Consider the following 16,970-nt stretch of genomic DNA (forward strand, 5'->3'; position numbering starts at 1 on the left):
CACCGATGACTCTGTTGGGTAGAGCCAACAGAGTCATCAATGAACTGAATTATCTGAGATTAACCACATTTTTTGGAAAGCTGAGTTGAATTTCATATGCCACACCCAGGCCTGACCTTCTGTCAGACCTGCTGAATCAAGAAATCACTTAAATACAACCTGCCTGAACAGTAAAGTAGGTCACTGACATCTGTAAGTCTGGAAAGAGTTATAAAACCATTGTAAGGCTTTAGTAAACCACATGGAGAAAACCTGGAACAGTGATGAACCTTTCCACAAGTGGCCAGACTAACAAAACCAGTCCAAGGCCGCATCAAGAAATCACACAAGAAGTCCTAAAAAAGCCCAGATCAACATCTAAAGGACTGCAGGCCTCACTCGTCTTAGTTAAGGTCCGAGGATAATATTTTAGCCCAAAGCACAAAGACGACCAAAAACGGTTACAAAGGTTCATCTTAGATTTGCCAAAGAAAAAAAGACTTTAGGGAAAATATTCAGTGAAACTGAACTTTTTGGAAGGTTTGAGTCTTATTACATCTGGTGTAAAATTCACACAGTATTTCATAAAAAGAACATCATGCCAACAGTGGTAGTGTGATGGTCTGGGGCTGGAGCGCTAGCTGCAACTGATGGAGTGGTCTCGTCAAAGACTTAAATCTGATCGAGATGTCAAAGCATCTCAGGCTGTTCGTGCGAGAAAACCCTCCAATGCGGCTGATCAAAGTCGCATGTTTCATTTAATCATGTTATCTCTGTCTAATATTAAAATTTGTTTGATGACATGAAACATGGCAGTGTGACAAACATGCAAAAAGAAAAGTTCAGGAAGGGGCAAAGACTTTTTCACAGAACTGTAGCCATGTACACCTCAGAATCCATCGTGCTATTTCTATCAGTACTCATCAATAAACACCGGTGACCCAGGTCCACTGAAGTGTTAGATGCTTTTTCTATCCTGGCATTCCTGCACTGACAGTGGTTTGCATCGTGTTGTAAGCCTTTCATTCATGCAGACATGTCTTGATTGTAGACTTTGATGGTGACATGGATCAGTGCTACTGGCTGGGATTTTGTAAAGACAGTTTTCTTATCCAAGGGAAGAAGTGTGAGATCATTCACTTTGATTATCTTCTGTGGTCTTTGTGCATTTCTTTTTCTTAAGACTGTGTCAGATTGGTGACCTGGCATGAATTTCTCTAACAGTTTTGGTTGGTATTTCTTGTGATGGCCTTCTTAGCACTGACGTCTCTTTTCACCACATATTGAGAGCTTTGGTGAACAGCTATAAAATATGAGTTCAGCATCTTCTCTCTCCACTCTGCGTTGTGTCCTCATCTCTCTATCTCTCGCTTTCCTCTGAGCTGCCAACTGGTCAGAGTAGATAGCTGTTCACCTTTTAATATGAAGAGAAGGAAACAGATGTGCTAATTCTGCTTTGGATCAAAAAGCTACGATATAAAAGAATACACATGATCATATTCAGAGGCAGATGGTCTATGAATGGCTTAAGACCTTTCATCACCATGTAAATATGTATGTTTGCATTCCTCTCATGTTCATATATATAGACTAATGCAATACTTTTGTTATGAAGGATGTTATTATCAAAAACTCTGGTAAAAGCAATACAATCTGAAAGTTGTGACAACATGGGCAGCCAGAAGACCAATGCAGGCAAAAGAGGTGCAGCACAGAGACAGCGGACCACCAAAGGGTCGGACGTTTTTTAGGTAGAATGGGGCTCAAGAAGAGCCAGCCGTTTGCTGCATGCACTTGGAAAAGAAACGCCAGAAATAAAGATCAAACTGGAAAAAACACCAAAAAGTGATGGCAGAGAGTATTCAATCACATTCAACAGCTGCATGTAAAAGCCTGGGAGGTATAAAGAGAAGTCATGGTGGGAAGTTCCCGATGCGGCATGAGCCAATAGCAGCATTTTTAGATCAACTAAGAGACGGCGTGTTGGAGCAGGACAGGAGCCGGCTGAAAACTCTGCTGCCCGTTGCGCGTTTGTGAACTCTAGAAACTATAAGTACAAGCTTCTAAGAGCTCTGTTTGGGTAATATAGTAATAACATATATATTCTGGTGGGGCGCACCCACTCAGGAGAGTTTATGTGAGGAGAATGATTTGACATTCAATTCTAGAAGCCAATGAATTGAAGAAGGGGTTGACTTTTCCTCGAGCTACATGATGACAAACCTGCCATCAGCATTTGGGGTTTTTTGTCTGCTTGCTTTTAAATGAATAGAAAAATGATACATGCAGGGTCAAAACTATGCATAAAGTACACAATCGGCACTTTTCTAATTATTCTAAATATTCTTAACTATTTAAACATCTTTCAGTATCCTGCTCTGTCTGCACACCACAACCTGAGTTTGCCAGGTATCTGTTCTTTAATTTTAATAACGGTACAGTACTCTGTTTTGGTAACTATTGTCCATGATGTAAATATGTAAAGACTGTGTGTGCTTCTGTTCTGTGTCCTGTTCTGTTTGTTTACGTGTGTTTTTTGCTGCTGTTACAACCAAATTTCCCCCGGTGGGACAGTTAGAGGATTCTTCTATTCTAAAGCACAACTTAGATCTGGTCAAATGTCCCTTTGGTAAGTTTCCCTCTAAATACATTTTCAGTAGCCGAGTTTTTGGATATGTTAGTTCAGTTTAAATGATTGTAATCCCTGCACAGATTTGATTTTTTTAAGTACTGTTGGGTTTAGTTTTTTTTAACCTTTATTACGACAGAATAGTTGAGAGTGGACAGGAAAGGAAAACTCGGGTCTCTGCTGTACCTTTGTGGCATATAGCTCGCTTGCTCAACCTTGTGAGCTACACAACCAGTTTCATTTTGGAAAGGTTATTCCACAACTTTAGCGTGCCTTGCTCCACAGCAGGTGTTTCTGCCTTGCTGATGCATGTATCATGCCTAGCAGCCGGTACAGTTTTCTCCAGGTTGAACGACTCACCTCGACTCCTTCAAACATTCTCACCATAAAGCTTCCCTTCAAAAATGACGTTTCTTTGTTCACATGATCACCTATAAACTTTATAAAGTGTCAGTTTTAGATGGTAGCCTCTCATTTAATGGTGATGTAAAACTTGGACAGTGGAAAGTGACACATGTTTCCAGTTCATGCCTGGCATGTGCAGACTGGTTTCTGGGCTGGATCTGAACCAGCATCTTCTCCACTGAGGCTGACAGTTTGGGCCTTTGTCCAGTGGCTCCTCCAACTCTTTAATAGCAGCTTCACACTGAGACCGTGCTGACCTGAGTAAACCTACAATTCTGTTTTTCACATTTGTTCATGCAGAGAAAAGTAAGAGAACTTCACCAGGAGGCAGACATTGTAGAATCAGTGCCACTAAATTCTTATTGCATGTTGATTTTTGTATATCTTTGGCCTTGTGTTCCTTTATGGGAAAAGAAAACCAAATAATTACCATTTTTAAGCGCTGTCTAAAGTGTGTGCTGAGCATTCACTGTAGAAAAAGAACAACTCAAAGACCAATATAGCCAAAACATTTCTATCAATGATGAGCGTAACTTAACAAAACTACTGTTTTGTGTTGCTATGTGTGAATGAAGTCATGTGACACATCAGGAGTGACCCCTGCCTGAACAGCAGAATCCCTCCCAGTGAAGCCTGCAATGGTTTAGTTGTTGTCAGATTAAAGGAAAGGAGCGCCAGCCTGAAACGGGCTGTATATCACTACATGTAATATATCACTATTTGCCATCTCGAAACAACCTGTTTTCTGGTGAACCCTCATGATACCACTGATGGTTTTATTCGATAACATACACAAGTGAAAAACTTGCATGGGTGTGGATTTGAAAGGATGTGGCCCTTTACCAAGAATGACCTAACAACCATCCTGAACTGCATTATTAAAAGATGTCCCACACATTTAAATTCGAAGCGAGCTCTTGGTAGCAGGCTTTCCTAACATACTGCTTTTTCTCAATTTGACCTACTTAAGGAGCCTTTAAAATATGAAGCGCAGAAACGCGTAGCGGGCCCACAGAGAATGAAGAAGAGCTGACAGAGCATCATGGGTGGAACCGGGAACAACAGCAACACAAAGGAAACATTGCAGTCCAAATGGATTCCTAAAGCCTGTTTCACTGTTAAACAAACAAGAACGAAAGAGCGTGCGTCATTGACAGACGTTGACGTCATTGTGTTTGTTAACAATACGCAGCTCGATGCGGTTGATCAGCTCCGGCTCCTGAAGGCCTCACAGTGCACACAAAGAACTAAAACATCCACCGCCATTCACCCACATCACCCTCTTCCTGCAGTCTCCTCTTTCTCGCTGTGCGCGGAGGAGCTGCGGCGTGGATGCTGCTGCCATAAAGTAACGCCATCCATCCATCCCCGCCACACACACCTACACCCTGCGATCACGGACACATTTCCCTCGGCCGGCCCTTTCCGCAGTTTACCTTGTAGATGAAAAATCACTCGGGCATTAATCCATGATCAGCACGTCGCTGTCGCTGCCTCGATCACGGTTCTTCCACCGGTGCGGCGCAGAATGGGCGAAATAAATAATTATTACGAGCTGGTCCTGCGTCCAATCGCCGAGCTAAAGATGCGCCATAGACAGAAAACCACATTCGGCTCCTCTGCAAAGTCGTTCGCATCCAAGCACAAGAGCTTGTCTATTGTGTTTTCGATCGCCGAGTCCTACAGTGGCCCTTTCTGTCTCGTAATTTCTCCTCCACACACACATGCACACACGCAGAGCGGAGAGGCTCAGTCTCATTTAAAGAGATAGGCGAGGGCAGCTGGAGCAGCGGCGTGCACAGAGCCACCGTGTCTGCTTCTTATGTAACCCGAGGAGCAGCAGCTTCTGCATGCTGCACACCCCGAAAACCAAACACCAACAGCTGCTTTACCTGTGCCCGTGTGTGTATGTGACTGCTACCTGAAGCAACAGCGCACGTGATTCTCCACTCGTGACAGACAGCAAACTTCACTGAACCCCCATTACTGTGGAGGACACACAAAACTGTGTGTAGGCCGCTCATATGATGCAGAAGTTGGAGCAACATTAAACAATTTGCTCATGAATAAAGAAGCGAGTTATTTAACTCTTCACCAACTGGGTGACTCCGCATGCTCCGACTATTACAGCATTTGTAAACATGCTCTGTGAAAAACTGGTGTTTGACCTTAAGAAAGAGTTCAGGCTGCCACAGTTATCCAGATGTAAGGTCAGCAGCATATGCAGATTCTCGTTTTGCAGTCTTCTGGTCACCGATTTTGGGAAATGCACTGATCCTTGGAAGTTTTTACTTTATGCACTGAGGGATGTACTAAAACGATTATCTTCAAAGACAGCACGGACAGGGGGTGAAGAAGAAAAACAGAAGAGGGATGCTAAAAAGTGGCAGACATATGCAGTCCTACTTTTAAACTTGATTCTTTTAAAACTCTTTGTTACTATAGCAACACAGTCTTAGTTCAAAGGAAAACTACTTGAAAAGTAAGCCAACAGAGCGGGGACAATACACCTTCATTAGAAGTTATAATAAAATGTAGCAAGAAAGGTGCACAGCTTATCTGACCAATGGGCAAACTCCTGCCCATTGCATCGATCGTTTTGTCATTTCTATGATATTATGATTTATTCCTTAATATTCCAGCACACTTGCTGCACAAATTAGCAGGCGGCAAAACTGACTTCTTTCCAGTTCACAGAGCCCTTACATTCGATATCTTAATTTCAGTGATATTTATCTAGCTGTGCTAGAAAGTATCATCACATCTGACTCTTAATATATGGTGCAAATACATTTGCTGATTATAAAACCTGAGGTTTGTCACAAACAGCGGGTAAAAATTCAAGAGCACTTCAATACTGACTCCAGTTTTGGACCAAGAAGCCAGGTCCTATAGAGTTTATTGGAATAACTACTTCCTACTGGGAATGTATCTCTTTATAAGCCGTGCTTTGATAAGGAAGTGACGCCACGGTAGACTCTCCTCCTATGTTTGATCTGTCCATTTTCTCCCTTTTTCTTTATTGCTGTGCCACTCTCTCAGTCCAAAGAGGCAGGGAGCTGGAGAGCATTCTATTTTTAGTCCTACAAGCCTGTTCAGCCTCCCACCCACTTTGGCACAAAGAGATACACCCACATAGATGCACACAAAGCGTCAGTAGACAGTGCGCATTCAGGCACAAAACACAAAAGGTTCCATTTTACTGTACAAAACGTACCGACACAAATACACACACACACACACACACACACACACACACACACACACACACACACACACACACACACACACACACACACACACACACAAAGTCAATTAAGGCATTTGACAAACACTCATTGTATTCTATAGCGGGGGAAGGGCTCCCAGTGCCAGCAGCTTCTGTAAGGAATCCATCCGTTTTTGTGCATGTGTAGATAGTAGCAGCAGTAGTGCACGAGGTGCTTTATATTGTAAGGTAAAAACCCTAAAATGATACAAAGAAGACAGAGAAAAACCCAACAATCATATAACCCCCTATGAGCAGCACTTTGGCAACAGTGGGAAGGAAAAACTCCCTTTTAACAGGAAGAAACCTCCGGCAGAACCAGGCTCAGGGAGGGGCGGGGCCATCTGCTGTGATTGGTTGGGGTGAGAGAAGGAAGACAGGATAAAGACATGCTGTGGAAGAGAGACAGAGGTTAATAACAGATATGATTCAATGCAGAGAGGTCTGTTAATACATAGTGAGTGAGAAAGGTGACTGGAAAGGAAAAACTCAATGCATCATGGGAATCCTCGGCAGCCTACGTCTATTGCAGCATAACTAAGGGAGGATTCAGGGTCACCTGGTCCAGCCCTAACTATATGCTTTAGCAAAAAGGAAAGTTTGAAGCCTAATCTTGAAAGTGCAGATAGTGTCTGTCTCCTGAATCCAAACTGGAAGCTGGTTCCACAGAAGAGGGGCCTGAAAACTGAAGGCTCTGCCTCCCATTCTACTTTTAAATACTCTAGGAACAACAAGTAGGCCTGCAGAGCGAGAGCGAAGTGCTCTAATAGGGTGATATGGTACTACAAGGTCATTAAGATAAGATGGGGCCTGATTATTTAAGACCTTGTATGTGAGGAGCAGGATTTTGAATTCTGGATTTAACAGGAAGCCAATGAAGGGAAGCCAAAACAGGAGAAATATGCTCTCTTTCTAGTCCCTGTCAGGACTCTTGCTGCAGCATTTTGGATTAGCTGAAGGCTTTTCAGGGAGTTTTTAGGACTTCCTGATAATAATGAATTACAGTCGTCCAGCCTGGAAGTAATAAATGCATGAACTAGTTTTTCAGCGTCACTCTGAGACAGGATATTTCTAACTTTAGAGATGTTGCGCAAATGGAAGAACGCAGTCTTACATATTTGTTTAATATGTGCGTTGAAGGACATGTCCTGGTCAAAAATGACTCCAAGGTTCCTCACAGCGTTACTGGAGGCCAAGGTAATGCCATCCAGAGTAAGGATCTGCTTAGATACCATATTTCTAAGCTTTTCAGGGCCGAGTACAATAACCTCAGTTTGATCTGAATTAAGAAGCAGAAAGTTAGCGGCCATCCAGGTCTTTATGTCTTTAAGACATTCCTGCAGTTTAACTCATTGGTGTGTGTTATCTGGCTTCATGGACAGATAGAGCTGGGTGTCATCTGCATAGCAGTGTAAATGTATGCTATGTCTTCTAATGATGCTGCCTAAGGGAAGCATGTATAATGTAAACAGAATTGGTCCTAGCACTGAACCCTGTGGAACTCCATAATTAACCTCAGTGTGTGAAGAGGACTCTCCATTTACATGCACAAACTGGAGTCTATTAGATAGATATGATACAAACCACTGCAGTGCAGTACCTGTAATACCTACAGCATGTTCTAATCGCTCTAATAGGATATTATGGTCGACAGTATCGAACGCTGCACTGAGGTCTAGCAGGACAAGCACAGAGATGAGTCCACTGTCAGAGGCCATAAGAAGATCATTTGTAACCTTCACTAAAGCTGTTTCTGTGCTGTGATGAGCTCTGAAACCTACTTAGTTTTTTGGTCTGAAATATCAGTCAGTGTCAGATGGATTTGTTGTCATGGTGTTCTGCAGATTTCCAGTAAATTGTTGTTGTCTAAAGAAAAACAGTGGTGTGGTAAAGTATATACACCTTCCAACAACCAATTACATGTATAAAATATCTCAAACTGTATCACAACATATTGTTGTTATAAACTGTCCTATTAATTATATTCCACACTCCTACTACACGAGTGCTGAACAGGATGGGCAAAATTCATGAAATGTTCCAGAGTCTACAGAGCTTTTCGATTCTTATCGTGAGTGGGAAAACACTAGTGTCATTTTTAACTGAAAGGCATCACCTTACACACACACACACACACACACACACACACACACACACACACACACACACACACACACACACACACACACTGTCTGTCTCTGAAGGTTGTGACTCCATCACTGTCATGTTGTCATGTTTTAATACAACAAAGCACAGAGCACTGATTACACTCAGGAACAGAAAGACCGGGTTAGAGTGGCACCAAACATTTAAAGAGCCTCCATGATGCTGGTGAAATAAAAGCTGCCAGGATATCAGTCCAGTCAAGACTGCTTTTTCTGCTACAGAAGACAAACTAGAAGAGCACCTGAGGGGCTCTGGACTTCGAGCAGTGATTGATTACAAAGCACATTATTAAAACCAATCTTATGTAAAAGTGTTTTAGTTTGCCCACTTACTTGAACCTCTGAATAGGAGTACTTTTGCACCTCAATCATCAACATCTTGATTGTTTCATTTCAAATCCACTGTGTTGGAGCACACAGGCAAATCATGTTCCAAGCTCTCGTGAATTCATGAGTTACCTGAAGAATCAGCACAAAATTTCATCTAAAACACGATTAAATTAAATAACATTGATTTGTGCTGCCTAACTCTGCTCCATGAAAGGATGGGCTACAACTCTATCAGAAACACTTGGAAGGTCACCTTTAGTGTCCATTCACAGGTTTACTCAAGCTGTTCTTCTGCCTTACAAATAGGCAGCAGAAACTGAAAATCAGTATTCAAATGCACATGCCTAATACGAAATGCTTACTCACCCAATAAAAAGGAAAGTTGCTTCTTTTTTCACCAGCAATGTATTAATATAACAAAAAATATGTATTTAAAAAAAAGGGGCGGGGGTGGTGGCAATTAGTTTGGTGTTTTAATCCCTGGGTCATCCTACACTTTATCCAAATTCAGGTTAAAAGCCTGCTGTGGGTCCAGTACAGCCCACAGCCCTGTGCTGTGGGACATTATCAACACAAGTCATAATCTGGGTTTGAACATTCTGCATATTGTATTCATACAAATGAGTGTCCACTGAATCACAGTCAAATATATGTGAACTCATATACAAGCATGTACTGCAGTGGAGATGACTCAGCCACAAGCATTGCCATGGAAACACTGCCTCTTTGCATTCAGTCTCTTAGTAACTGTGCAGTTGCCGAGGAACAGACCACTGTGTAGTTGTGTGTTTGTGTGTGTGAGTGTGTGCACTGAGAAATGATGTAAGTCTCTGGCTCAGTATTTGGGTGGATTCTAAAATGAGTGAAAGTGCAAAAAGAGTATATAATATATATACTTTATTTCTTTATATATATTTATTTTATGTTTAAAGGCTTTCTCTGAGATTCCTCAGGAAAATAACCATCTAGCTACCGGCCACCTTTATCTAATTCACCTGGTCCAGTATGAACTGGGCCAGTGCTGTGGGTGTTTTGGACCTTGTGAAGCCTTGCCAACAGCATCCTCCCCATCTGCCATGTCCTCTCCATGATGCTATACATGTGGTCACAGTGACCTCTTCCAAATAATGTCTTTTGTCATGTTTCATCTCCAGACGGTTGTGACCAAACTCTTCAGTATCACAGTGAAACGTGTCATAGACATGCCGCTCCCATGTCCATTTCACGCTTTGCCTCTCCAAAGCATCAAATGGACACATGTGCACAAGTTCAATTACTGCATGCAGAAGTTGCAATACCAGCAGGGGGAGATATATATTTAATAAATGTAAAACTATTTAATCACCAGAAATGATTACACTAGGCAGCTAACAAGTATTTATGCGTACATGTGTTACAAATGTCTGTGTAAACGCCTTCCTGTGATTATTGCAATGTTGGCTTGAAATAAAATATCTCCCTCTGCTGATACTGCAGCTTACTGCAACTTCTGCATGGGTGTCTATTTGATGCTTTGGAGAGGCAAAGCCTGAAATGGACACAGTGGCCCGGCGGGTCTATTACATGTTTTCCCATGATATCAGGTTGTCTTGTTTCTCTTGGTGGTGGAGTCTGCTTTGCCATTCTCAAAGTTGAACCATGACAAGGCAGGGCCAGAAAGATTTCAGGTCTGTATCAGACAGCTGCCAAGTGTCAGTGCTCATATTTTCACTGTCCACAACATCCATGTCCTCTTGTTTCACAGCTATCCACAAATATGTGTTTTGTAAGAATGGCAGCAGCAGAGCAAAGCACACACGCTAACAGAACTGATCGGCTGGTTACTTCAAAAAATGACAGCAACAAGGTAAATAATAGAAGTAACCAATAGTTAAATTAGATTCAGTAGATCCAAGGAGATTTAAGTTTAATTAAAACGGGCTGAATACAATAAAATAAAGAAACCAAAGGTCTTGTCTCGCCAACGTGCTGATCAGTCTGGCATGAACAGCACACCCAAGCTGATCCCACAAGTGTTGATGGAGTTGAGGTCAGGACTGCAGGCAGCCCATCCACCCTCTCCACTCACTCATTCTGGAGGTAGTCCCTGATAAACCCTGCTTTGTGGAGCCGAGCATTGTTTGCAGTCCATCTCATCTCTAACCATCTCGACGGATTTAAGTCAGGTGACTGTGGAGGCCAGGCCATTGGGCGCAGCACTCCACCACTCTCCTTGTTGGTCAGAGAGCCCTCACACAGCCTGGACGTGTTTGGGGTCATTGTCCTGTTGGAAAAATAGCAACTCGGATACGATGGCATATCACTGCACGATGCTGTAGTAGCCATGCTGGTTCAGTGTACCTTCAGTTTTGTATAAATCCCCATCACACCTCCTCCTCCATGCTTCACAGTGAGAACCATGCATGTAGAGACCATCGTTCACCTTTTCTGCGTCACATAAAGACACATCAGGTGGAACCAAAGATCTCAAATTTGCACTCATCAGACCAAAGCACAGATGGTCTAATGTCCACTCCTTGTGTTTCTTGCCCAAACAAATCTCTTCTTCTTGTTGCTTTTCCTTAGTCGTGGTTTCTTAGCAGCTATTTGACCATAAAGGTCTGATTCACACAGTCTGCTCTGAACATGTAGAGATGTGTCTGCTACTGGAGCTCTGTGTGGCATCTATCTGGGCTCTGATCTGAGGCGCTGTTAACTTGTGATTTCTGAGGCTGGTGACTCGGATGACTGTATCCTCAGCAGCAGAGGGGCTCTTGGTCTTGCTTTCCTGGGGCGTCCTCATGTGAGACAGTTTCATCGTAGTCTTGATGGTTTTTGTGACTGCACTTGGGGACACATTCGAAGTTTTAGCAATTTTCTGACTGACTGACCTTCAGTTCACATGGTAAAATGGTAAATGGCCTGCATTTGTATAGCGCTTTTCTAGTCCATAGGACCCCAAAGCACTTTACACTACATTCAGTCATTCACCCATTCACACACACATTCACACACTGGCGATAGCAAGCTACATTGTAGCCACAGCTGCCCTGGGGCGCACTGACAGAGGCGAGGCTGCCGGACACAGGCGCCACCGGGCCCTCTGACCTTCAGTTCACATGGCAGAGGTCTCACAATGGTTTTACCCAAGACCTCTGCTGATAATGACCCAAGCCTTAATTCTACACCTTGGTTCATGTGGTGAAACACACATGTTTTGTTTAGTCTTTTGAAAGTAGGTGGGTTTAACCGTTCTTAAAATAAGCAGGGACTTGACCAGCTACCAGTGAAGTGCTGATTATGGAGGGCACACAGGGACTGATAGACTGCAAGATATTTTTGAACAATGGTAAAATGTCAGAGAGCAGAAGGATGCTTTCACTTAGTCAATTAATTTGACCATCTCTTTCTAAAATACCAGACTGAGTTAGAGTAAGAATACACTGCAAGCCGCCAGAGAAGAGAAACATTTCTCATATTACAGAATTTTTCTAAAAGCACAAAGAAAGTAAGAATGTCCCCACAGCCTTCATTTGAAAAACTGGGACAACAGGTGGAACAGGATGATGAGACATGGGCAGTAACGCTTTACTGTAATCCGATTACTTTTTTCAAGTAACGACTAAAGTAAGGGATTACTATAGCAAGGAAGAAAATAGACTACTATTACTTTCCTGTAAGCACGCTACATTACTGCATTACTAAACCGTGATTTAGTTTGTGACAGTGTGTCATTACAGTGACGCACGAGCATGTTGTGGTTACAGACGTGTGCAGGTCAACAATGGATAATATGGAGTGATGGAGAGAGTACGCCCACGCAGCGCTTAAAGCTTGGACGTACTCACATTACTTTGAGTTTGATTCTGTAAAAAGTGACAACACATTAGCGTCTGCTGTTACTCTGCGTGGGAAGAAAACTCCTTTCTGAGCGAGCAGCGAGCACGCTGCCACGGGAACGTGACATTCACAGAGAAACCCCCAGATCCCCCCACTGACATGACCGCCGTGGACAAACCTCCACTCGCCCCACTCCTGCTAAACAGGTGACAATAGATTTAGGAGCTGCTGAGTCTTTGATTTTATTCATTTATTTGCTGAGTTTTACTTGCATCTATTTGAAAGAGTGTAAACACAAAACATTATTTTATTTGATATGCTGGAATATGCAGAACATAGGTTTAAATGGTAAATTTCTTCATGTGAAAGACTGTAACATATAATTAAATTTTTGCTTGATGAAATGTGCATAAAGTTAAAAGATTAAAACTAATAAAACAATTTTTAAAAAGAGACTTTTCCATTTAATTCAATTTGATATGATAAGTAATCAGTAGAGCAATGGGATTACTTTATTGGAGAAGTAATCAGTAATTAGTAACTAATTACTAATTGATGAGCTTATCTCCATAAGTACTCAACTATTCAACAAATACTGTGATTTATCCCAACAGAAGAGTTTGAAACAGGTGGCTGACGACAGCGTCGGAGGCCCTCGGGAGGCTTGGACGGAGGCTGACTTTGCTGGCAGAGACCCTTTGGAGTCAAGTCCAGATATTCACAGTGGTGAAAAAGGTGATGTAATAAGTTGCCGGACCACCAAGCTGCCGGACAGGGTGCCAGAAGTGGCAGAGACACTCTGCTGAAGGTAGAGGTGACGGACCACCTCTGGAGGCTTGGTGGGGGGCCGCCTTTGGCAAAGGTGATATCAAACCACCAAAGGTGTGCTAATAGGTGGCTGGCAATGGCAAAGGAGAATAACCACAGGCTCAGCAGAGCACCCAGCTAACACTGGAGGCTGGGGCTGTATTGGCTTAAAATCCTCCAGGGGTCCAGAGTAAGACGCTGGGCAAAGAAACAGACTCTGAGAGAACCAGTTTTGTAGCACAAACAAGAGTCTCTGTAGACCTCAGGAATACGAACTGTCTTAGAGAATGTGACCTCAGGAGTACAATAAACAGTCTTTGCAGGGGCCCCGTGCTAGGCAACAGTACAGCTTACAGCTCAGATGCACTGTCAACATTTGCAGAGGAGGCCAAAACAGGACAGGAGCAACCAGTGCAATCAGGAATCTCACTAATAGTTTCTACACTGAGGAACAAAAGACAAATATTTTTTGTGAGCCCGCTTAACAATTGAAACACATAAAACACTGAATAACACTGTCCCTGAATAAGCTGCCTGGGCTCCTCCACAGAAAACGAAATCCCTTTAACTGTCGGCTCTGAAGCTGAAAATATTGTTTCTTTTCTAGCTGCCTCAGAAACAGCACATACACCAGCGCATACGTCACTAATTGAGGCTTTGGAGACACTAGGTATCACTGCTTGCCTAAGAACCACCTGAATAAGCATTAATGTCTGTCCATGAAATACCAATCTCCTTCTAATTGTAATGGGAAGGCTTTAGGACCCAGAGGACCCAAGGGAGGGTATAAAAGAGGAAGTAGCAGCAGGTGCTCTTCTTCTCTCATTTGTACTGACGAGCGGCTGTGAACAATGGATGTGTGAGTAGGTGAAGAGCCTGAGAAGTTTTGTCTTCTACACAAACGGTTGTTTTAAACCTCCACAGCAGAGGTTCGAGGTACAGGCTGTTTTTCTTGTAGTAGTGATGGGCAGATGAAGCTTCATGAAGCACTGAAGCTTTTCATCCAATTGGTTCACCCCAGCACAAAGCTTCTTGAAGCTTCATTTGCTCTAGCAGGACACCTACTGGATGTAAAAATATTAGTTGGCATGAATTTGAAGAGTGTGGCATTTTGCACACAGCCTGTAAATGTCAACAACAAAAGGAGTGTGTAAAACATGTATATTGTAGTGATGCAGTATACTGTGTATATTTATAGTGGCAGTATGGAAAATGATCATTTGGAAATGCTTAAAATGGAAATGATCATTTACTGTGAGGTGAGGTGTGGTTGGGGTGTGGACAGTGGTTGTGCTTTTGTAACGTTGAGGTATGGACAGCTACACACTGAGGCTTTGAGCCTCAGTCCTGCCTGTTCATATTTTATTCTGTAAAAACTAAATTTTTTATGACCTTTTTAGTGGGGAGAACATAGCTAGGATTTAATGATTTAACAAATCTTTTGAATCCTTTGTCCTCCACAATGCTAAATGGCTCAATCACCATGGTAACCAGGTCTTCATCTATTTGAGATTGTTCTCCTGAGGAAAGACAATAAAGATAAAGCACAAATATAAATATCACACACGTAACTTATAACAGTTGTATAATATTGTTATATTATTTAGTAACATTACTGCATGCTATATTATCATGACATTTGATGGCTCACCTGGTCTTGCTCCACAATCGCTGTTCCCCTTATTCTCATGCAAAGCTCTGTAGTGCCTAAGCATGGATGAGGTGTTGTTGTTATATCCCAGCTCCCTGGCACATAGCAAACACTTCACCTTGTACAAAAGTAAAGACAGCTTAACATTAATTCTATTGCAGCATCAGTATCATGAAAATACATCTTCTGTAGAAATTTACATACCTTGTTGGGAGGAATAAGATCAAAATGTTCCCACACAGGGGAGGACATCCTCCTCTTCTTAGCTGGCTCCATTCTCTCCTGACTTTCTCTCCTCACTCTCATAAACCTCCAAACTGTCTCCAAACTCTCACTAACAACTCTCCATCAAACACCCACATTTTTGAATGAAGTCTGAGGGGTTTATATCGCTGTCATAGCTCGCGGCAAAGTTCGAACCACTTCATGAACCAGTCACGTGGTACAGCCGGGCAGCGAGGCTTCGGACGTCATCATTTTCAGCTCCTCCCATAAATGAAGCAAGCCTCGATACGCGCATCGCGGAAACGCCCCCTCCATTACTCGACACAAGCTTCGAAGCCTCGATACAGAATGTCCCATCACTATCTTGTAGTGCTTTTTTAAATTCGTTGAAATGTATTTGATGTTTATTGTATTTTATGTTTCTAGTAGTGATTTTAGAAGACAAGCCAGGTGTGCAGCAAACACAGTTGTCTGCTGGAGGTATGTTAACTTAATATATTTGACATAATAAAAAGTATATTTATGCGCTACAATCTAATTTATTTTGTATTTCCTCCTGCAGGACAGGCTGCACATGTGAATTTGTCACTGTTTTTTCCTCCTGTTTTTCGTTGAGTTTTTCTCCCAAGTTGGTTTTAGAGTAGGGTCACCTTTTAAAACTGTTTGTTTTTTATGCTGGGTTTGTTTTTATTTTCAGTGGGCTGGTGCAATATTAGTCGGGCAGTGTGCAATCCCTGAGCTGGGCTCTTACTTTAGGGGAATTAGGTCTTTTAGAGGTGCTCTGTGTGGATTTGTGGTGAATACCTTTTATTAAGAGTGATTTTAGTGCCACCATTTATTCCCTGAACTAAAACACTTAGTGCATGCAATAAGTGTTCTGTTGGGCTCGGATTTATTTGGGGTGGATTTGTTTCTTTTAAAGCAACGAGCATCTGGGACCGCCGAGGGAGAGCAAGCCCACAGGTGATAGTTGCATTGCTGGCAGGTTGCACCAATAAGACTATATTGTGGTCGTTAGTGACCTTTTCCATTTTGATGTTTTAGGCCTTTTGCAAACCCTTTGTTTTCTTTTAAAATAATAAATTTTAACGTATCTGACTGATATTTGACCCTCTTGTCCCGTTTATTCTGGGCTCGTTCCTGTAAGAGCTTTGGGCCTGAAAGTTTGCACGAGTAGTATAGAGGCTCTTAGCGGTTACTCGGTGGCTTTTACTCGCTACATAATTATCGGACAGCTTGGAAATACAAAATTTATTACACAATTTAGAGATATGAACTTCAGCATGGGACAGACTCACAAAAAGCCGGTAGTAGGCTCAGCAACATTTAACTCAGTTTTCTACTGTTTGCAGGGTCAGAAACAAAACGCATATCTGCTTCAGTGGCCGGGTCTGGAACACAAAACCCTTCCTCATAATAGTCAGGCTTAATGGGGCAAACGTGGCTCAAGAGTTGGGAGTTCGTCTTGTAATCGGAAGGTTGCCGGTTCGAGCCCCGGCTTGGACAGTGTTGGTCGTTGTGTCCTTGGGCAAGACACTTCACCCGTTGCCTACTGGTGGTGGTCAGAGGTGGTGCCAGTGTCCAGCCTCGCCTCTGTCAGTGCGCCCCAGGGTGGCTGTGGCTACAATGTAGCTGCCATCACCAGTGTGTGAATGTGTGAATGACTGGATGTGTAAAGTGCTTTGGGGTCCT

The 16,970-nt window shown here is 42.7% G+C and overlaps 1 protein-coding gene across 2 annotated transcripts in view; it reads right to left on the minus strand.

Moving 5' to 3' along the window:
- fbxl16 (F-box and leucine-rich repeat protein 16) overlaps positions 1–4,887 on the minus strand; it is a 28,934-nt gene extending 24,047 nt beyond the window's left edge. For both annotated transcript variants that reach the window (XR_014892115.1, XM_085270005.1), the window contains exon 1: positions 4,450–4,887. The gene's annotated coding sequence lies outside the window, so the exon portion shown is untranslated. The remainder of the gene's footprint in view (positions 1–4,449) is intronic.
- Between the last annotated feature and the right edge of the window lie 12,083 nt (positions 4,888–16,970).

Source organism: Mchenga conophoros, linkage group LG4 (genome assembly GCF_057382185.1).
Source record: "Mchenga conophoros isolate Kocher_MC1m ecotype Shallow Benthic linkage group LG4, M_conophoros_male_GT1.1, whole genome shotgun sequence".
Taxonomy (NCBI): Eukaryota; Metazoa; Chordata; class Actinopteri; order Cichliformes; family Cichlidae; genus Mchenga; species Mchenga conophoros.